The sequence below is a fragment of the Lissotriton helveticus genome, chromosome 6 (assembly GCF_964261635.1).
Source record: "Lissotriton helveticus chromosome 6, aLisHel1.1, whole genome shotgun sequence".
Lineage (NCBI taxonomy): Eukaryota > Metazoa > Chordata > Amphibia > Caudata > Salamandridae > Lissotriton > Lissotriton helveticus.
This window is the reverse complement of record NC_136067.1, coordinates 1,189,715,668-1,189,739,000: the sequence shown is the minus strand read 5'-3', so window position 1 is coordinate 1,189,739,000 and position 23,333 is coordinate 1,189,715,668. Positions and strand designations below refer to the sequence as shown.

The following is a 23,333-nucleotide window of genomic DNA, read 5'->3' as shown; positions in this document are numbered from 1 at the left end:
AGTCCTAAAGGAACAGTATTCCAGCACAGTATGGGGACAAACATCAAGGCCAAACTCTTCTTAATAAGGGATCTATGTGGCACATAGTGAAATTGAGAGAGCATATTGGATAGTCAAGGATTTCTCCTGCAATTACAGAAAGTCAGACCTAGAGAACTGTGATTCGTTAGTGCCTGGAAAGTGAAAATTGTAGATACTGGTTCTTAAAAAATAAAATGCCATATCCTCATCCTGTGTCAGTCATGAAACGTGTAGAGTGAGATACCATGGGATGTATCCAAGCTTTATTAAACTCAACCCTAAACCACCATCCTTCATATTTAACTTGGCACCTTTTCAGTGTGACCAGTTTGTTAAATTGCCTTTCTAAGAGGGCCACCTAGATGGTTCACCAAATCTTGTGTTGTTGTGTTAAGAGGTTATGAGGCAACCACAACCTCTCCTGCTTCTGTCAATAGCCACCTGCCCTATGTAATAACGTTTAACCTATTTTTGGTGCTTACCTAGCCCCCAACATATTCAAGTGAACGACATTGAGCTCTAACCAGTCTAAATGATATACAGTAACATTGGAGGTATCCACATTGTATGTAACAGCCCACTTGACATCTTAGCCTTTGGAAATAATAACTTGGGTACACTATTGCTGCAAATATATGTAACCACAATGTATTGTAATGTTATTTGCCAATTTGTTACTTGTGTCATCAGACCAGGTCTACTGGGTCAGTAGATGAATGAATAAATAAATGAATGAAATACGTGTCAAGTGTACAGCTGTCTGACAGACGTCCTAGCATTGTAAATGCTGAAGGGGGAACCAATTGGGAATAATTAAGCTGACTGAAACAACCAGGTATTCAGTTATTTTTTAAAATATTTGTTCATTGGGTTATTTACTAATTTTTAATGGAAGGGTATTCCAAAGCAGAGGAGCTAGAAAGGAAAAAGATCCTCGGCCTGAACGAGCCCAACAAACTCTCAGGATTGCATGTAGAAACGTACTTAAAGATCTGACAGATCTAGTGGGAAGGTATGCTTGAATTCTGTCCCTCAGATAAAGAGGGCCTATGCTGTGCACTGCTCTAAAAGTGATAAGATATTTAACATGGATATGTAATCTTATTGGAAACCAGTGTATGTGTCTCACGTACTCTGACACATATTCCTGTCTCAAAATCCCTAACAGGAGGCTATTTGCAGAATTCTGTATTAGCTGCAGCTGGTTCAAAAGACATTCTGGAGGGCCCAGATAAAGGACATTAGTGTAATCGAGCCGTGAGATAATAAGAGATTGAACCTTGATTTTCCAAGTGAATTAGGGAACTATCCTTAGATTTATTTTAGGCTTATTAAGAGGGCATAACAGGTGCCAGTAATTGCCTTCACATGTGGAGCATAAGACAGCTCCTTATCAACTTTGACCCCTTAAGTTCTGGACATCCTCCACAGTAATGGAGGGCGAGGCCAAATTCTGACACCCATCTTTCAATTAACCAAATTGAAGGAGAACTGCGGAAAAGCAGTATTTCTGTTTTAGCAGTGTTGCTTCAGGCAACTGCTCTTCATCCAATCATCCACTTTTACCAGGCAAGATTGAAACGAGTTCTGAAGTTCATTATTAACCTCAGAGAAAGAGAACAGAAGTTGTGTCATCACTGTATGGCACCACTTTAAGACCGAATAGCTGAGTGAGCTCTTCTAGAGGTACCATATAGACATTGAAGTGTGTAGGGCTCAATGCTGAGCCCTTCTTTGCTTCCATAACTTGGGAAAAAGATGGATATGGCTGCAATTCCACGAATTAATACCGATCAGATGGGAAAGATTTTAGCCATAAGGCAGACCCGCAAATGCCAGAATTTGCTAGACACTTTAACAACTTTAACAATGTCTGATGGGATACAGTGTCAAATGCAGCAAAGAGATATAATAATACCACTACATCTGTATATCCCTAATCTAAATTCAGCTTCATAAAGTCAGAGAACCTAAAAGAACAGAGTCCGTGTTGTGGCTAGGTCTAAATCCCAGCTGAGAGAAACGCAAAAGATCATTGAATTCCAAATAACAGGTAAATCTATTCACCAATTTCTCCAACATTTTAGAAAATGTTGGCAGAGGTAAAATAGGTCTGAAATTAGCCAGGAACTCCAGGTCAGCTGAGGGCTTATTCAGTAAATAAATTGTGCATGTTTCCAGTTTCCGAGGCTTGTTGTAGTGACTGGACAAATAAGTTGTTTAATATATGACTCTCCTTGCTAAGATTTTCAGGGAACATGGGTCTAAACATCGTTCCAAATGATTATATTTTTATTTTTCAGCTGCTAGAGCCCTTTTGAATCAATGTGCTGATGGTTGTGATCTGGCTGACACTTTACATCTGCGCAATCGTTTCTACTGCGGCATGCAGCCAGTTGCTGATTGAAACGGCATTTTGATCGATATTCCCCTGAAGAAACGAGGATCTTTAGAAAGATTGGTCACATTCACCTTATGCCATGTGTGAGAGCTATAAGCACGTGGCATATCAAGAGGGGATGCTGACGGAAGGAGGGGGGGGTAAATAACTGGACCAAATAATGGTGAGGTCCAATTGAGTGGGGCTGGTACCCGTCTGAAATTCCCAAAGTTTAGTAAATATTAAGTCCAAAGTGTGTCCCACCAAATCTAGAGCCATGGACTTTTTGTACCAGAATTAAGGAGACCAGGGCATCAATAATTTGAGATGTGGCAGACCTCACTGCTTATTCAGCATGAATATTCAAATCCCCCAAAAAAGTAAAATCTGCAAATTGTACTCTGCTGATGGCCATTTCCTCTAAGAACGTGTTTACAAAGTTGCCCGCGTATCTCGGCGGCTGATAGACTAAGGCTCCTGACGGGGAGATTGACTGAAAGTTTAAGAGAAAAGGTAACAATCCTTCCACCAGAGCAGATTTCAGTGCCTTATATTCTGAGTGGTAGATTATGTCAACCCACCCCCTTACTATTTTGACGATCGATATGCTGAATAGAAAAAATGGGAGAGACTGCCATTGAAATATCAGGAAGAGACGTGTTTGAGATCCATGTTTCTGTTAGAAAGATTGCATCCCAGTTGTTAGAAGAGCCTATCACATAAATGTCGAGCACATATTCAGAGAGAGAGCTCTCCCTGTCCTGCAGAGGAGTAGCCCTTTGGCTCCCACTTTTGGGAACCAGAACAGATTGCTTATTGTTTTCCTCTGCACAGGCTATATTAGATATAATATTGATCACCTCAAGACATTGAAGGGAAGAGAAAGGGTCTTTTCGACAAATGACAATAATCCATATGCCACCAAACAGAACTTCTAAAGATGAAGGTTGCTCATGTTGATAGTGTATGCTTGAGTTACTTAAAAAAAGTTTGTATTTCTATTTCATGTTTGAAACCAAACAGTTAACATAACAGACCAGTCGATTTGATCTTCACTCCATGCATATTAAACCTTGTGTGGTCTCCATCACGTTCCCTGATCACATGTTAACCTGTCCTTTATCTCCTATGAAGCACGTCTGCCTGATCCCTTTACCTGACCACACCATATATGTTTGAATTATTAAACACAGTCTTGTGTCCTTTACCTCCAACTTTGTTTACCATGGTCAATACGGCAGCCATGTCAAGACAAAATGTGTTTACAATGAAATGAGGAAATAGTACTGAAAAATTCGTTTTGGGTGTGTTTGGCGCAATCGTATTTAAGTAACTTGAATTCTGTGTCTCATTTCACCATGAAGCATACTCATGACATTTTGAAATGCTGAGAACGTATCCCCCTCAGATGTGCTTTTTACCATTTTTGGAGCATTATGCACACAAGTCTCTCTTGTATATCAAACTATTTTTCAGGAAATTATGTAACACATTGCAGATTTCACAGACTGTAGATAGAACTAGAGGAAACATGTAATCTGAAATCATTTAGATAGTGTCATCAGATAATAGTAAAATAATTTTAAGACACACACTTGCACTAATTAAGTCAGGCTGATAGTTTCATTATTCTAGTGTGTTGAAAGCAGATTGCTATGGGAAAGCTCTAAATTGATCAGCATATTTTTTTTTCTGATCGAGACTTCTAACCGCAGTTTCCTCACCTTTTAAATATTCCCCAGGCGCCAAACTGTGTCTGGGAAATGTTGAGCAGTACTTCCATTACAGTAGGTGGATCTATGTGGCTCTGCACTGACACCACTCCTGATCCGGAAATGAGGTGTGGGCCCTCATAGGCACTAATCCTTAACATCATCTGCTTTCTTTTTGTGCCATCAGATGCGGATCCAGAGCTACCTCTTGTCTCTTTGAGACAGTGTTTTCACCGAATGTTTTCGCAGTGTGAGAGGAAAATGTCACCCCCGAAGATGACAATCTCTAAGCCTTGTAAAGACTGTCGGAAGCAGATATCTGTAACAAATCTTCACCAGGTTTTCCCGTGGAGCCGGGAGTTGAGCCACGACTTCAAGGGCTGCAGTGACTGTACGTCGATGCACCCAAAGACCATACAGGACTGAGAAGCAAAGCTTTCCGTCGCCAAGAATCTGAACACCCCACTTCCAGTCCAAGTCCAAGATTCCATCTCAGTGCTTTTAATGGTCTAGGTGCTACGGTAGTAATTCCCGGGGTTGTCAGTCTTCACACTGCAAATCATCCGGTAATTTGAATAAGAGCAACAACAACAAAAACGGGACTCATCCCCTTCCCATTACTTTTGGAGGGGGCACAGTCTGTCCCATGCCTTTGGATCTCACTCTCAAAGCCGGTTAGTGTCCGAGCCCATCCCTCAACTTATCCCCAAAACCTGAGTTTCCGGGGCCATCTGCACAACCGAGGCAGATCCAATAGTTACTGGAGCCCATTGCCCTACCCCCTCTAGCTTTCCGTCAGGCCTCATGGAGCTGTGTGGCCCTCCATCTGGGTTACCACCAGTGGGTTTGTCTTCTGCGCTCGTTGGACCCTCCAAACCAGCCCACAGTCCGCTTTTTGGCAGCCATATCGACTCCCACTCCTGCTCCGCAACCCACAGCTGTTCTGGAACATCTACACTGACTCCGTCTCCGCCGTTATGACCTCAACCAAGGCTGCGCTCGGTTGCCATAAAATCTCAACTTGCACCTCTAGCCTTTGTGACATCACAAGTTCGATCCTACATATTACATGCTTTGTTTGACACAGACTCGGTCAATGATTGACACAGGTCATACAGTTGGTCAACACTATAGTGAGGGTAACTAGAATAATGACCTACAAGATGCTAGTGATTTTCGACACCTCTCCTGATTTTAGTCTCTTTGCACCACCAGGACACACCACTGAAAAGAGTGCCTATTTTGCAGCTGTAGTGCAAAGGTTGGTTGAAGTTCTTGACCTCCAGCTCCCCACCTTAGAATTCAAAACCAACTTATTGACAGGCGTTATCCAGCCAGGCCAGACCCTGTGACCTTTTGATAAGGCCTCTACTGGTACCCCTTTAGGGGCCCTCATCCGAACCTTGCTGTGGTGCCACAGTCAACTGCCAATTAGCACCATGCCACTGACCTGCCCTGGGCCACCCTGCATTTTAGTTGCAGTAGCCCTTTCCCGAGAGTTTAGTGGTACAGGAGTCGACAAGCCTGAATAATCCAGGCACTTTGCCCACTGCACCTTCAAGTCCCTCAGTGCTAGTTGTAGCTGGGCAGCTATTTCCATGCTCTTTGGGATTAGGTGGCTCAACTCCTCCCAGGTGTCCCGGAAGACCATTGAACTGTCCTCACCCAAGTTGTATAGGACAGTTGTGATGCTGCCAAGTTCGTAATTTATTGTGACATGGATTCCGATTTCATTCGGCGAGCCACTGGCACTAGTGTAGCCATTTGCCCCAACTCCTGACTGTGGTCAATGGGGTTTTCAGGCGATGTCCAATCATCGCTCATGGACATGTCCTTTGACAGGACTCACCAATTTGGGAATAAGACCGATTCTTTTCTGAAGCGATTCAAAAAGAGCAGGATCACTCACAGCACACTCCCTGGGCTTGTCTGTCCCTCCTTTCTTTTACGGTTTCGGGATAGTTACTCGATACTAATAGCCAAACCCCTTTAGCATGGCCTTAGTGAAGAAGAGCCATCCTTTGGAGGCAGGATCCAGCTATGGTTTTTTTCCAGGTTTGCAGTACATATCGGGCAGGTGAGTCCTACAGATAGTCCGGAAGCCATACTCTTTGCTCTTCACTGCCACTCCACCTCACCTTCATCTGTCCCTGGAACAGCTGATGGAGGCTCACCTGTCCATCTTATGGCAAGAAGTGCATGTCCTTTTGGCCAAAAGGAGAATCGAAAGGGTGGCTGCGGCAGAAGTAGGTTGTAGTGGTTATTCCTGCTACTTTCTGGTGCCAAAGAAGGGCGGAGGCCTTCTTCATATTTTAGACATGCGTCATATCTCATTGCCTTCCTCCAGAAGGAAGTATTCAAAATGCCACACCCTGGCCCAGGTCTTGTCTGCCCTCGATCCCGAAGACTGGTTGGTGATTATTGACCTGGAGGATGCCTATTTACATATACCAGTCCTGCAGGCCCATTGGCTCTCCGGTGGTACATGTGGTTTGTAGTGGAACAGGAGCATTTTCAGTTCACTGTGCTCCCTTTTGGTCTAACCAGCACCCCTAGGGTGTTCACAAAGGTGATAGTGGCGGTAACAGCACACCTTTGGAATTTGAGGGTTCCAATCTTCCCTTTCCTCGATGACTAACTGTTCAAGGCAGGCTCATCCCAGGAAGGTGTCAACCTCCTGCTGACGATGGTGAACCTACTGTCCACTTTGGGATTCACTATCTGAAAAAAACACATAGTGATAGATTCCTTACCTTAGAATTACCCCCAGGCGTCAGACTGGAACCGGAAAGTTTTTCATCAGTAGACGTCGTTGTGCGGCACCGCGTGCCTCGTTGACGTTGTTGGCGCCGGGATAACATTGCTGGAGCGACTTAGACGCGTCCACGTGTGCTTACGTCAGTTTTTTCTTTTTCCGCGCCAGCAAGCACAGATCAGGAAAGAGCAAGTACCCCCAGTCACTTTTTGACTGAGCTTTTTTCAGGCCTTTTACCTTATTTCTTTAGAGTCGATCGACTCCTGGTGTTATAGGGATGCCCGGCTTCAAGAACTGCGGGGACTGTCAACGCATGTCATCGGTGACGGACCCGCACCGCTTGTGTCTCTACTGCCTGGGACGCGACCACGACTCCAAGTTGTCATGGCACCGAAGACTTTGCGGAAGCTATCCTGAAAGTCCGCTCAAGTTCCCAGTGCCATGGGACGTCGAGGGACCGGTCGCGGAGCCGTCATCATCGTTCCTCTGGATCGTAGTCTTTCCACTCGAGGTCAGGTAAGTTGAAGCATTCCAAAAAGAAGTCAAAGAAGCGCCGTCGCTCTTCGACTTCTCTTTGCGCGACACAGCTGTGGGTGTGGGCGGTGCCACTACCGCCGACGACGTCCCCGGTTTCAGCCCTGAGCAGGAGGCGATGCCGATGTTGCACAGACGTCTGGTGAAGGGGAGGACTGGGAGGGGGTCTGAGGACCCTCTCACACAAAAGTGTGATGATGATCCAGACTGGGCAGAGGATTTGGGGGATGCCAGTGGTCTAGACACCTCGACTGACCTTTGCATGCTGTCGCCTCCTTACGTGGCTACGGAGGAGGGAGCAAGTTATGCAGTGGTGTTGCGTAGGGCGGCTAAGGCTCTCCACCTCAAACTCCCTACAGTAGCCGTCGGGACTAACTTCCTGACTGAAGTGCTTCAACAGGCGGCATCTCTGCGGAGCCCTTGCTGTCTTTTAACCCCCTCTTTCTCTCCCAACACCCCACCCCTGGGAGCTTGGTTGTCCAAGCCTCTGCATCCCAGAGTGCATTCCCTTCCTCACCTCCGGATAGGGAATCCAAGAAGCTGGAGCAGCTTGAAAAGAAGCTGTTTTCATCTGCCAGCTTACGGCTGCGGTCAGTGAACACAGCTTGCCTCCTGGGCCGTTACTCCCACTCTGTGTGGGACACGGTTGCGCAGGTGCTGCCCAACTGTCCGGAGGAGGCCCAGACATTACTCGTCCAAGCTATTGCAGCTGGGAAGGACGCAGCTAAGTTAGCCATTCCGTTGTGGGCTTGATACCGCCGACTCGCTAGGCAGGGTGATTTCCACGACAGTGGCGCTTCAGCTCCACGCCTGGCTGAGAACTGGCTTCTCGGGGAATGTCGAGAACACCTTGATGGACATGCCCTTTGATGGCATTCGCCTTTTTGGCAACAAAGCGGATAGTGCGTTGGAGCGCTTAAAGGACTCACGGGCTACGGCGAAGTCCTTGGGCCTCTCAGCCACTCGGCCTCCTCCGTCTTCTGCTTTCCGCTCCTTTCGTGGCCACAGAAGGGGTGCCCCAACACGTTCATTCCAGAGCCACAGGCTGGCGAAACAGCAACCTCAGCGCAGCCGGGGGCATGGGAACCGCCAAGGCGGTTCTGCACCACCACCACCGCAGCATCCACTTCAAAGCCTTCCTAGTCTGACCTTTCAGGCTCATCAAACGCCAGTCAGCGGCAGAAGACGCCATCATCTCCCCCACTGGTGCAACATCACTTTGGACAGGTGGGTGCTGCAAATAGTCCGAAGGGGCTACTCCCTCCCCTTCTAGACTACCCCTCCAGCCATGCCACCTCGGTACCACTGCATGCTGGGGGACCATCTTGCGCTTATTCAGCAGGAAGTCACGGCCCTCTTGGCCACGGGGGCCATTGAACGCGTTCCTGGCCAGAAGTAGGTCTTGGTTGCTATTCCCACTACTTTCTGGTCCCCAAGAAGGACAAGGGCCTGCGACCTATCTTGGACCTCAGGAATGTCAACGGCTTCCTCCGGAAGGAGAAGTTCAAGATGTTGACGCTAGCTCAGGTCTTGTCTGCTCTCAACCATGGAGACTGGATGGATGGTAGTGTTGGACTTGCAGGACGCTTATTTCCACATCCCCGTCCTGCCGGCCCACCGGCGTTACCTGCGGTTCACGGTAGGCCACGAGCACTTTCAGTTTACTGTGCTCCCCTTCTGCCTTACCAGCGCCCCTCAGGTGTTCACAAAAGTTATGCCGGTGGTCGCAGCTCATCTGCTCCAGTTTTACCTTATCTCGACGACTGGTTGTTGAAAGCGGGCTCGCCCCAGGCAGTCGTCTCCCATCTCCAGACTACAGCCGACCTCCCGCATTTGCTGGGGTTTTCCATCAATGTGCCGAAGTCGCACCTGATTCCATCTCAGAAGCTCCTCTTCATCGGAGCGGGTCTGGACTCTGCGCAGTTTCGGGTTTATCCTCCCAAGCAGCAAGTCCAGGATATTCAGACTATGATTCCGATCTTTCAGCCTCTATCCCGGGTTTTGGTCAGGATAACCCTTCGGCTACTGGGCCTGATGGCCTTCTGCATCCTGCTAGTGGTTCATGCCAGATGGCATATGCGGACTCTGCAGTGGGACCAGATGTTCCAGTGGGCACAGCATCAGGGCAACCTGTCCAATCACGTCCAGATCTCGGAGGGCACTGCACAACAATTGCAATTGGGTCAATGGCAGATCCCTCTCCCTTCCCCAACCAGAGCACACAGTGGTGACAGACGCGTCCCTCCTGGGATGGGGCAGCCACATAGGAGAGGCGGAGAACAGAGACCTTTGGTCTCCAGCAGAGTCCCTACTCCATATCAACCTTCTGGAGCATTTGGGCGATCCGACTTGCACTGAAGGCATTCCTCCCCTCTGTCATGAGGAGAGTAGTGCTGGTGTTTATAGACAACACGACCGCCATGTGGTACTGCAACAAAGAGGGCGGGGTGGGGTCGTGGACCCTATGTCAGGAAGTTCTACGCCTCTGGACATGGTTGGAACATCAGGGCATTTCCCTGGTGGTTCAACACCTGGCAGGTTCTCAGAACACCGGGCGGATGAACTCAGCCACCAGTGCATGATGGATCACGAAGGGCGTCTGCACTCGGACGTGGCACAAGGTCTCTTTCAGCAGTGGGAAGAGCCTTGGTTAGATTTATTCGCCACCAAAGAGAACACGCAATGACATCACGTTGGAATTTCCAAGGCGGCACTTGCTAGGCGACGCTTTTCGTCGCGAGTAGAGTTGCGGTCTACTATACGCCTCCGCTATACCACTTCTACCCAGAGTGCTGAAGATCAATCGCGACCAGGCCCAGGTCTTTCTTGTGGCTCCGGACTGGGCTCGAAGAATATGGCATCCCGAGCTACTAAGCATGGCGATCGATCCCCCACTCCGATTGCCTCTTCGGGAGGATCTTCTGTCGCAGGGGAGGGTCCTCCACCCGAACGTGTCCAGCCTCCACCTCCTTGCGTGGAGAATGAGCAGTGGCAGTTGACGTCTTTTGACCTGCCTCCCGAAGTTTGTTATGTTATCTTGGCATCCAGGCGTCCCTCCAGTAAAACAATATACGCTTGCTGGTGGAATAAATTTGTGGCATGGTGCACAGCAAAGGCTTTGGATCCCCTTTCTGCCCCTCTTTCAGAGGTCCTTCTATTTCTCCTTTCTTTGGCCTAGCAGGCCTCTGCTCTGGGCACGCTCAAGGGATATCTCTCGGCCATTTCAGCCTTTTTACAGCTTCCAGATCAGCCTTCAATTTTCAAGTCCCCTGTTGTAAATCGTTTCCTAAAAGGCATTACTCATCTTTTCCCTCCTGTTCCTTTCATAATGCCTCAGTGAGACTTGAACCTGGTTCTGACCTATCTGATGTGTGTGGTCCCTTTGAGCCACTTTACAACTGTCCTGTGACAGTTGTGAAAAGACAACTGTCTTTAAAGACTGCTTTCCTGGTGGTCATCACCTCTGCCAGAAGAGTGAGTGAGCACCAGGCTCTTTCTTCTAAACCTCCATTTCTCTCAGTCCATCCGCACAAAGTTGTTCTGAGGACTCGTCCATCTTTTCTGCCAAAGGTTGTCACTGCCTTTCACATCGGGCAGACCATCACTTTGCCCACCTTTTTTCCGCCTACACATCCCTCAAAAGAGGAAGAGAGACTCCACCATCTGGACCCAAAACGTGCACTCTCATTCTACCTCAACCGCACACACCAGTTCCGGGTGGATGACCACTTCTTTGTTGGCTACGTGGGCACAAAGAAAGGTCGGGCCGTGCACAAATGGACCATCTCTCGGTGGGTCATTCTGTGCATTAAGGCTTGTTATTCTTTGGCTAAAAAGGGGCCTCCGGTGGGGCTATGCGTCCATTCTACCAGGGCGACGGCAGCTACTACTGCTTTGGGACCTGGAGTTCCCTTGCATGACATCTGTCAGGCAGCTACGTGGGCTTGACAGCCAAGTCTGGAGAGACTGCTTCTTTGGCCGTTCTGTTTTCCAGGACTTTCTGGTGTGGTCTTGGTTCGAAGACCCACCACCGGGGTTGGTATTGCTGGGGTATCTATTCTAAGATAAGAAATCTATCACTGTGTTTCTTTCAGATGCACAAGTTACTTACCTTCGGTAACCATATATCTGTATGAAACATTAGTAGTGATAGATTTCTTACCGCCCCACCCATCCTCCCCGTTCTGTGAACTGATTTCTAGGGTTAAGGTCATCCCTTTCAGGGCCCTAGTGGTCAGTTTCTTGCATGGCTCTGCGTTCCTAATTCTAAGGTAAGGAATCTAGAACTACTAATGTTTCTTACAGAAATATCGTTTATGAAGGTAAGTAACTTGTGCATTAACGTGCCACCGACTCACCTGACTCCTTCACAGAAGCTTCCTTTCATCAGAGCTATTTTGGACACAGTTCTATTTCATGCTTTTCTCTCGGAGAGGAGAGTCTGGGGCATTCAGGCTACAATCTTGATCTTTCAGCCTCTGTACTTGTTTCAGGGAGGTTGACTTCAAGGCTGCTGAGACTCTTGGCTTCATGCATTTTGCTGCTCAAGCACGTCAGTTGGCATATGCGTGTTCTGCAGTGGAAACTGAAGTCTCAGTAGGTCCAACATCAAGGGTACCTCTCCGACCACAGCTAGATTTTATAGGAAACTGCAAAAGACCTACAGTGGTGGTTACTGGATTGGACCCCTCTCCCTACCTCACCCAGAGCTCACCATGGTGAAAATGCATTGTTTCTGGATTGGGTTCGGGTGGCTACCTGGCTGAGATGGAGATCTAAGGACTCTGGTCTCCAGCAGAGGCCCATTCCATATCTACCTTCTAAAGCTGCAGGCCTTTTGTTTCGCATTGAAATCCTTCCTTACATTCCTGAGGGAGGCTGGTATTGGTGCTTATGGACAACACCACCAATATGTGGCACTGCAACAAGCGGGGCGCAATTTGGTCCTCACACCTGTGCCCGGAGACACTATGCCTCTGTAAATGGCTGAATCACCACAAGATCTTCCTTGTGTTGAACCACCTGGCAGGATCCATGAGTGCCAGGGTAGACCAACTCAGCCACCAACACCTAGCGGATCATGAATTGTAACTACACCCTAAGGTGGCGCAAAATCTCTTCCTCAAACGGGGAGAACCTTGGCGGGATCTATTCATCACTGCCAAGAGTGCACATCTATACACTACTGCCAAGAACGCACAATGTCAGCACTCTAACGGGTTGAAGTTTCCAGGGCGTCTCTCGCTAGAAGACTGGTTCCGCCTATAGTGGATTTCTGAACTCCTGTATGCTTTCCTAACAATACCTTTTCTGCTTTGCATACCGAGGATTACAACCAACCGGACCCAAGACCGCCTAATAGCCCAAGATTGGTATTTAGAACTCCTGAGCTTGAGCATCTGTCCGCTGATCAGTCTGCCCCTCCAGAAGGGCCTGCAACAGGACAGGGTTCTGCACCCAGCCTTCGCAATCTCCATTTTCATTCATGGATATTGAGCAGTGACAGCTGACTACTTTTGACCTTCCCTGGAGGTGGTTGATGTCGAATTGGCAGCAAGGCATTCCTCGATAAAAACTGTATGCATCTGTTGTGACTTGGTGGAGCATTAATCAGATTGACCACCTCCAGACCAAGTAATCTAGCACTCTATTGTTTGGTCTCTTGCCCGCAAGACTTTGCTCTGGGCACAGTATAAGGGTATCCTTTGGCTTTTGTGGTTGCTGGACAGGCCCTTGTTGTTTAATTTCACAGTTTGTGACTCACTTTGAACCACTTCACAGCTGCCAACTATAGCTTCTTACTTTCAAGGCAGGGTTCATCATTTCCGTAGCATCAGAGCAGCTTCTGTTACATCAGAGCGGCAAGTGGGTGAGCTCAAGGCTCTCTGCCTCCATCCACCATACACCGCATTCTTCTCAGATAAATTGGTTATGTGGATGTGAGCATCCTTCTTATCTAAAGTTGTGACACCGATCCACATTGATGAAACAATCACCCTACCAACGTTCTATGCTCCCCTCTCCCCTGCAAGGAGTGGAGTACTGCTTGGACCCCAAAAGATCACAACGTTTTTCTTGGTCGTATCTAAGAACACCGCATGGACAATCCGCTCTTTGTGAGGCTTGCTAGAGTGAAAAAAGGCAAGGCAGTGCAGAAAAGGATCATCTCCTGCTGGATCGTACTCTGTATCAAGATCTGATATTCACTGGCCAAAAATCAGCCTTCGAAGGGACTGCAAGCTAATTCCACTGGGGTCAAGGCTGCTACCACTGCCTTGCCACACAGAGTTCCTGTCCAGGATATCTGCCAGACAGTCCCTCCATACAATCATGAAGCACTACTGTCTGGACTGCCAGTTTTGCTAAGAGGAGAATTTAGCAGGACATTTCGGTTTGAGCCAATTCACAGACCCAACGCCTAATAGGTACTGCTCTGGTATCTATTCAAAATGTGAGTAATCTGATGTTAGAAGTCTCTATCAAAAAACAAGTTACCTTCTGCGATACATTTTCTGATAGAGACTCTAACCACAGATTTCTCATCAACTCTCCCATGCTCCCCATTTTGTATATTGGACTCTGTCCATTAATAAGATCCTAAGTCTAGGAATCTGCACACTGGTAAATGCCAATTTGCTGTTGGAGCTCTGTGTCTGGGAGCCCGAACAGCCTCAAAAGCACCGGATGTGAGCACGCAGGAGTGGCGCTTATATAGGCTCCGCATGTCACTTCCGGAGTGTCAATGCAGTTCTGGATGGTGCCACCTACCAGTGCATAGAGGTACCGTTCAAACGTTTCTTGTTCCAGCCTGACTTCTAGGGTGTCAGAAATCAGTTCAGAGGGCCACAGGACAAGCAAGAGCTACTGGTCCCAACTGTGGGGTTGAGGCCTTTTACTCTTGATGTCTTGGGCCCCGACTTACTATGGATCCTGAGCAACTGTGCCAAGTATCACTTCAGCACTTTACTCTGTGGTTGCCTGGGTTGAGTTAGTCCAAGGCTTCTCTGAGAGGAGGTAGACATTCGGTGTGCAGGTAGGGGGTGGGTGTGAACACAGGCTCACAACTTAAAACAAGTTCAATAGCAGCAATAAATGATTGTCTAATCCAATACTTATGACAAAAGGAGGTTTTATATAGGACCACAAAGTGAAATATGGCATACATAAACAATACACACAACCCCCTAAGGTCACTTCCCACTCGCTAACGTTAGTGGTTATTCCCCATTCACTATAGGTTACATTCAGGTTAGACCCCACTAGTAGTTCGAGTCTCGGGAGTCCCACTCCGACTTTGTTGAAAAGTAAAAAATGTTTCAGTCCCAAAGGATTATCTGACAAGCAAGATCCCCTGGGGCTTTCTGGCCCTTCGCTGTTACTCACACTAGTAGAGATTGTTCGACCAGAGTTTCCATGAGTATCTTTCTATGATGATTATCACATATTGAGCTTTGCAGGGACCGCGACTGGTTCTCCTCAAAGCTCCTCCAATGCAGTGGTAAGTTTTCTTTGGTCTTCCCCACAGGTGAGAGTACGGTTGATTTTGTGGCCTCTGGTTCCGATCCTCAGTTGGCATTCTGGCCCACACTGGTCACCATAGCAACCTCTCCTTGCGACAAAAGTATCACCAGGTTATGTTCCTTGTCTTTTGTCAGTGGCCTCCTCTGGCATATGGGGTCACCAAAGTGATACAAAAGGGGATGATGGACAGAACGTTTGAGCAAATCAAACACTCACCCCCAGTCAACTGATCTGGGTTTAATCCACCACCATTCTTTAGCCCACTCAGCCACCCCATTTCAGACATGGCTATATGCAAATCAGTCTGACCCTGTGCCTCATGGCAACCCCATGATAGCTATGGCACCGAACAGACAAGCTTAACTTAAGTGTATGGTCTCCAAACCAATTTAGATAGTCAATTGTAATAAATAAAACACGCACAAGCGACCAGAATCCTATAAGGGGAATCGTAATGATACATTTTTAAACTTTAAGGTTCAAAATAGCTACAAAAAGTGTTAAGTGCAAGGCCGGGGTCATCTGGTTGTGCTTGACCAGGACAAGGGTATAGTTTGAGGCCAACCACGATGGAGTATGGGTCGGATACAGGAACCAGGTTTATCACAGTGAAAAGTTTTACCTTCGGACTTAGTCTTTGAAATAAAAGTCAAAAATCTTCAGCTGGGCAAGACAGCAGGCTGTGGCTGAGGGCCCACGTCCTTGGATAGCCACTTGGCGAGGTCTTGATTAAGCCATTGACTTTTGGTAGGGAATCTCCAAGTGGGAAAAAAATTAAATTTGCCACCAGAGAAGATCCCCCACAGCTGTAAATTTTTCGCGCTTTGATGGGTGAAGATTTCTACCTTCAGGCTTAGTGTTTTGAAGCTTGTATTCTTCCAGTGGTGAAAGGCTGCAGGCTGTAGTCAAATAGGGCTGTATGAGTTTGGATACCTTCCTTGCGAGCTCCTGCTAAATCTGATTTATTGGTACTGTGAGGAGCGTAGCATGAGCTACTTCTTTTAGTAACAATGTATCTTGGTGAGATCGGCTTGAGAGGTTTGTTCCAGACCCTCTCCAGTTCCCAGGGCAAAAAGTTGCCAAGTCCCAGGTTTCCACATTTTTTAGGAGGAGTACATTTTCACACTATCCGAGGGTCCAGGACCTTGGCGATAGGACGTGGATCAAGACTCACGCCAGCAGCAGGGTCCAGGGCAGTTGCAAATGGCCAGCTGGAAAGGCAGAAAAAAGTTTTTGGGGAGCTTCTTGTGTCCCTGCACCCCAAACAGGAGGTCAGCCTTATGACCCTTGAAGTCTACTCCTTTGTCCTGGGTACAAGAGGGAGAACATGCCCCAACTGATACCACAGACAGCAGGTCCAGACCTCTTCTGTTTTTCCACAGGTCCAGAGTGGTATGAGGAGGGTTCTGGGGGTCGCATTGATGACTGGCACCAGCCTGTGGGTGGGGGCAACTCCTGGCCACGCCTCGACCAATGAAGTAAAAGTTCTGAGGATAACCTAAACAACATTTGCAGTACTGACTGTCCTGTGTGCCCTACAGGAAACTGTCCCTCAGTGCCCCAAACTAACAGGCAAAGGCAGGACATATGGAGGACAGTAGCCAACTCAGAGGTCCGTCTCAAGATTAAGTAAGGTCAGGGTCAAATGATGAAGGAGCCGTTTTTTCAAACTTTTAGCCATGTTGTGCAGCAGCTGCGCTGGTCTATGTCTAGCCTGTGGGAGAGCTGTTGGCTTTGCCAGTGCTTAATTTATCTACTTGAAACATAATTTAAGCTGTAATGTTAAACAATGGTCTATGCATGGCCAGCCGTAAATCGGATTGACCAGAACAGCACCCTTGGAGTTGGAAACTTTGTGTTTATGGGGTGGGGGGAGGGAGGCGTTGTGGTGTGGTGGTAGGAGGTGTGAGGAAGATGGGAGGAGGGCAGGGTGGTTCATAGGGTGCTAACAATTATGCTGAGGTACTTTAAAGACTGGTTACAGAGCCTTTAACGGGACCCGATTGAGAGCTGTTGGGGTGGACGAGCTGCTGTTTGCATGACATTGTCAGGCACCTTCCTGCTGTGCCGTTCAGAATATTGGTTCCCTGGGACTTGGTCACACTTGGGTGGCCTTGGTCTATAGTATGGATAGGTTTACATAGGATGCGTGCTAACCGTGACAATAAAATGGCTGCATCTTGCCGCTCTGGTTGTGTGCCTTTCATGAATTATTCCAGACCACACCATTTTGGTGCATCAATCTTTATGCCAATTTCTTCAAAGTTTGCTCACTAAAACTTGACTATCACTATATTCACTTACACTTAAGCCACGGTCTCTACTGACAATAGTTTAGACATTCAGTCTCTACCACTGAAGGTATTTTTTTTCTGAGTTTGTACTTTCTCAGAGCAGATCTCTTTTTTTTAATTTTTTTTTATTAAAGAACCAGTATCAGCATAAGACAGTCCAAGCAAGTTTGAATCATTGAGTAAGATATATACAAAGGAAGACAAATGATGTGATAAAAAAATTCTTGAAAACAATAATGTAAGAATGATAGCAGATAATAATAACAGGAGATATAAAGAAAGACAGTAAAGTCAATTAACACCAAAAATGGGCTATTTGCCTTATGAGTACAATATGCAATATATAGAAAGATGACAACAATAGAATAAGTCAAAGAGTTTCAGAAGTCTCAACCAATTCTGCTGGGAGTTAAACCTGCTTTCCAAGTGGACACTGGGCGCCATAGCTTTTCGCCACGCAACTTTACTTTAATGCCTCTGGTGGCAAATATTGCCGATTCATAGCTATAAACCGCAAGAAAGCGAGCTAGCCACATTTGAAAACTAGGGGATGAACCTTCCTTCCAGCGGGCAGCAAAAATTAATCTCAATACAGCTGTACCAATAAAAATTAATCTTTGTTCAGATTTAGATAATTTCAAAGAATCATCAAAGCCTAGAACAAATAGGGTATCAGACTCTGGAAGTTTGTGAAAGAAGATCTTCTCCCAAAATGAAGCAATCATACTTTTTATAACCAAAAGTTCCGAACAGTTGCTAAACATATGGATTAAAGTCGCTGGGCCCTGTGAGCAGCGTGGGCATCGATCTGTCTCTCTTTTACCCCACGCAAAGAGTTTGGCCGGGGTAAAGTAAAAATCGAATATTGTTTTATACAATTGAGCTTTTAAGTTGCTAGCCATAAACAATTTATTACTCATGTCGAGGATTCTATCTATATCAACATCAGGGTTGTTGAGTTTCAACGCCCATTTAGTTTCTGTTTGCTCATTATCATCATTTATGTTGGTTAAAAGTATATCATAGAATGTTCCTATCCTAATTTTTGAAGTGGTGAATGATTCAATTAAATCAATTTTTGAAAGGCTGATAGAATCCCTTTTTGCTTTTAGTTTGGCATGCAATTGAGCAAATTTAAGAAAATCCCCTTCGAGCAGACCAAATGTTATTTTTACATCTTGAAAAACAGTGTGTGAGCCATTTATCCATATATCCTTAAGTGTTTTAATGCCCATGCTTTGCCATTTCTTTGCCGTATAGTCGAAGTCAAGACCGGATGTAATGTAGATTGAAGCAAGGGTGTATACCGGGTGACTTTACCTATCTTCATATGTTTTAGTACCTTATTCCAGATTATCCAAGCACTCTTTATAATTTCTCCCTTGTATTTCTTAAAGTGACTAGCTTCAGTCTTTCTTAGTAATAGGCCGATGGCTTCTTGGCCTATTACAAGCTCATATATGGAGGGGATTGGGATGGAATCTATTCCAGTATCAAAAGATGGCTCTAAAACCTTTGGTTTCAGATTTTTTAGGAAGGTTGCCCAATGGTACAGCGTAATATTTGGTGCCGTGAGCCCGCCCCTGTTTAAGGGCATGGATAAATAGGAGAGTGAACGTCTGATTTTCCCGTGTTGCCAAACAAATTTAGACATGAGTTTGTTAATCAACATAAGTATTTTAGGATCAACTAATAAGGGAATTGTTCGAAAAAGATATAGACATCTTGGCAATATGTTCATTTTCAGAAAGTTCACCCTGCCAATAATGGATAAGTGCAAACCATTTACTCTATCCAAATCTGTCTTAATCTTATCTATGAGTGGATCAAAATTATTTTTAACTAGGATCTTAGTATTAGTAGAAATAATCACTCCAAGATAAGTAGCAGTTTTGGCTCTTCTTTGGTCTAGACAGAGAGTGTTATCAGTGCATAAAATAATGGTCTTAGCTCTATTAAGAGAGTAGCCCGAGTAAGTTCCAAATTGTAAAGATAGTCGTTCAATTTCGTGAATCGCCTCGGTCGGGTGGGATGTTAACACCGCGATGTCATCAGCGTAGGCTAAGACTTTTGTTTCATATTGGTTACAGAAAATTGGCTTAATATCGTCACTTTCCAAAAATTTAAGAATTAGGGGATTAATGTAGAGAGCGAAGAGGAGGGGCGAGCAGGGACACCCCTGTCTTGTACCTCTCGCAATGTTAATATAGTCAGACTCCAAGCCTAGCAATGAAAGTTTTGCTTTGGGATGTAGATACATAGATTTTATGGATTTGAGAAATTTAGGGCCAAAATTAAGACGTGTCATGGCTACCCACAAAAAATTCCATGAAACACGATCAAAGGCTTTCTCAGCGTCAAGCAGGATCATAGACATCCGGACCCCCGTGACAGACATGGCGTCAAAAAGGGCAATAGCCCGACGGGTATGATCAGTGGTCCCTTTTCCCGGAACGAAGCCATGCTGCCACGGCGAAACCAGATCTCCAATGATCCTGCTGAGTCTGAGAGCCATCACTTTTGCGTATAATTTGGAGTCCGAATTAATCAAAGATATGGGGCGATAAGAAGTCAGTTGCTCGGGTGATTTCCCCTTTTTAGGAAATACTATAATACTAGTCTCGTCCCAAGAGCTTGGAGGAATACCGTTATATTGAACCCCCAAAAATAGATCCAATAGCAGGGGGCTTAATTGTTGGCTAAGAATCTTATATATTTCAATCGGCAGTTTGTCGGGGCCAGCTGCTTTGCCCGATGATAACAGTGATAGAGCAGACTCTACTTCAGCCAACGTGATCTCGCCTTCAAGTTCTTCTCTTGCTATATCGTCTAGAAGACTGGCGGCTGTAGGATTGTTGAGAAGGCCCGCCAAAAAATTATTAATATCTTCTACAGAAGAGAATACTTCTTCAGAATATAATTTTTGGTAATATCGTTGAAATTGAAAAATAATGTCAGCTGGTTGGACATAAGTCTGCCCACCCTCTACAATTGTTGAAATATTATTTGATGCATTTTTTTGTCGGGTTCGAAGTGCCAACTGTTTGCCTATTTTCTCACCACTTTCATATGCTTTCTTTCTATAAGCTCTATAAGTTTGAGCGGCTTTCTGGCTGAGATTAGTGTTAAGTTCAGCTTTTAAAACTGCAACTTGAAGCCATTGATTACTAGCGTCTTTGCCCTGTGCAATCAAGGTGTTATGCTCTAATTCGGCTTTGGCCTACTCGGATAATTTTGCTTCGTACTGATTTCTTATTTTAATGCGTGCAGCATATTGAAAGCTAGAGATCTCTCCTCTTAAAGCGGATTTATATGTGTCCCATACTATATTTCTAGAAGTACTAAATCGATTTATGTTAAAAAACTCTTCTGTCCAATTTTTAATGTAGGATATAAATTCATTGTTAGACAGGAGTTTCCTATCGAACGACCAGGACCGCTGTTGGATAAATAGTGGATTGACTGTGATTCGAAGAAGTAATGCGTTGTGGTCTGATATTATTCTTGGGATTTTGTTAATACTTGCTTGTGAAGCAAGTTCTCGAGTAACAAACATATAATCGATTCGAACTTGCTTTTGATGAGGATGAGAGAAGTAGGTAAAACCAAGATCATGGGCGTTATTTTGTAGCCAAACATCAATTAGTCCAAAACTGGTTATAAGCAAGTTTAACAATAGCCCATCTACCCATAAGGGTCTGAAAGATGACGTAGCCCTAACCCAAGATAAGTTTTGGCTAATATTGCGACCCCCCTTATATTTGAGGATTGTGTAGAGGCCACCAGTAGATTATACCCATTCAATTTTAACCACGATTTCTTAACCCATGGTACATGAGTTTCTTGAAGACAAAGTAAGTCTACTGGATTAAGTTTGAGCAGTTCGGCCAAGCGTTTTCGTTTATCCCCTGTTAACAACCCTCCAACATTCAAAGTTTGAACACTTAATCTAGCCATTGTTTATTGGGAAAAATTGTAAAATCATCTTAAGCAGATACATCATTGCTTTGAAACACATTTCAAATTCGATTACTGATTCTTTTAATGTCCCCTTGGGTAAGTCTTTAACTGAAAAACCTGGTTCTTTTTTATGATTTTGTATTTTCACCCCCCTTAGTGACCCCCCCATACCCATCCCTGACAACCCCCCTTCCCTTCCCTTAACCCCTTCCACGCTCATGACGAGCTGGGCTCGTCATGAGGTAGCCTCCTCGCACGCTCATGACGAGCCCAGCTCGTCACGTAAAGTGCGATTTAAAAAAAACTCAGCGTACGGGCGGAATTCCGCCCGCACGCATGCGGTTAAATCCCCGATGAGAGCCCCCCCCCCCCCGTTTAGTAGGCAATCAGACTCACTCAGAGTCTGGGTGATGCAGACACAACACAACAACTAAGCTACCGCATTTTAGAGTATTTAAGTAGTGAAAAATAATGAAGATTAATAAGAAAGAAAGGAAAGCCAAAAGTTAAAGTTTAGAGTTAAAACGAACCTGAGATAGTACCCAATAAACTATATACAATAATTCAACATTCCTATGTTAAGTCAAAATACCATAGAGTATAGCGCGTTAAGCCATCAAGTTAAATGTCACAGTAGATCCTTTCATATCATAGCTAAACAAATTAGAACATCTCTAGGGACGGGCGGATACAGTTAATGTTCTCAAATCTATGAGATTTCATCTAGGTAAGCCTTCGCTTTAATTTCCGACTGAAAATTTTTTGTAAGACCACCGTGAACAACTTTTAACTTCGCGGGGTTATTCAGGTAAGCTTGTGCGCCTTTTTCTTGAAATGGTTTTATCAAGGAGCGAAGCCGCCAGCGCCTCTCCACAGTAACGTGGCAGAAGTCCGGTCTTGAAAAATAAGAAAAATCATTATAAAGTACCTTATGATCAGGTCTAGTTTTATCCGCCACAGTTTGTCGTACCAAAAAGTTCCCAAAATAGACTAAGATTGCTCTGGGATATACCCCAGGCTTTGAGGGCATATTAAAGGGCATCCGGTGAGCACGCTGGATTTCTGCCTCGAGATTGCAGTCTTTAAGGTCGGGTAGGGGCTCCCTAAGCAGTTTAACTACAAAAGCTCGGGTGTCAGCCCCCTCCAATTTCTCCGGGACTCCCAGAATGCGGAAATTATTCCGGCGCTGCCGATTTTCAAACTCCTCCAATTTCCATTTGATATCCACAAGTTCGGCTTCCTGATGCTTGACTCGCTCAGCATTCATGGTGGTCTCTCTCTCATTTGTCACAACCCTGGCTTCGATCTCAGTGACTCTTTCGCCAATCAGATTACAGGATTTAGAGAGTTTCCTGACAACTCCTTGCATTTTGCGGAGTGTAGCCCGGGATCTCTTACTATCTAATGCTGTCTCTTCCCTATGAGCCGCAATAGCCTGCAGAATAGTCTCTACGGCTGAGTGGGATAAATCAGAGTTTGATGGATTATTTGGAATCCCGGATAAGTGTGGCAGTGGGCTAGGGATCGTGTGGTTTTCGGTTTGGCCCTTTTGAACAATCTTGGTTGTAGGTTTAGATGTGGCTCTAATTGTGTTAACATTTGAGTCTGGCTCATCGGAACTATCCCAATAAGAGCTGAGCACAGATTCTAGGTCGGATTCTGGATCTAATGAGCCTGCGAAAGAGTCATTCTCATCCGACGACTCCTCCTGAACATTAATACCATTCTCATCCGAAAAAAAATAAAACTCACTCAGCTCCTTATCTTTTTCTTCTAACAAATGAGTTTGTAAAGTATTTTTCTCTGACATTATCTGATCAGATAGCTGATTACCAGTCAATACATAGGAACTATCTGTAAGTTGTTGGAAAGGTGTGTTCAAGAGCCCAGTAGGTCTAGTTGATAGCGGTGATGGTGTTATATGGAGCCCAGTTGGAAGCATCTGAATGGGTTGAACTGTCCCAAGGGGGGTTTGATCGTTTTGTACCCCCAAAACATTTTCCCCGGCCCCCGAGAATGACATACATCGACCCTCTGACTCTTGGACCTGAGCGGTGTCATTCGGAGCATCAGATAAGGTAAGGAGAGGAGTGCAAGCTGTAACTTCAATAGTACTTCAATGTCTATTAGGAGGGGCTGTACGGGAGCAGGGGTTG

General features: G+C 45.7%; 1 protein-coding gene across 14 annotated transcripts in view; it reads left to right on the top strand.

Moving 5' to 3' along the window:
• PTPRK (protein tyrosine phosphatase receptor type K) overlaps positions 1-23,333 on the top strand; it is a 1,613,435-nt gene that overhangs the window by 1,579,662 nt on the left and 10,440 nt on the right. The window lies entirely within an intron of this gene.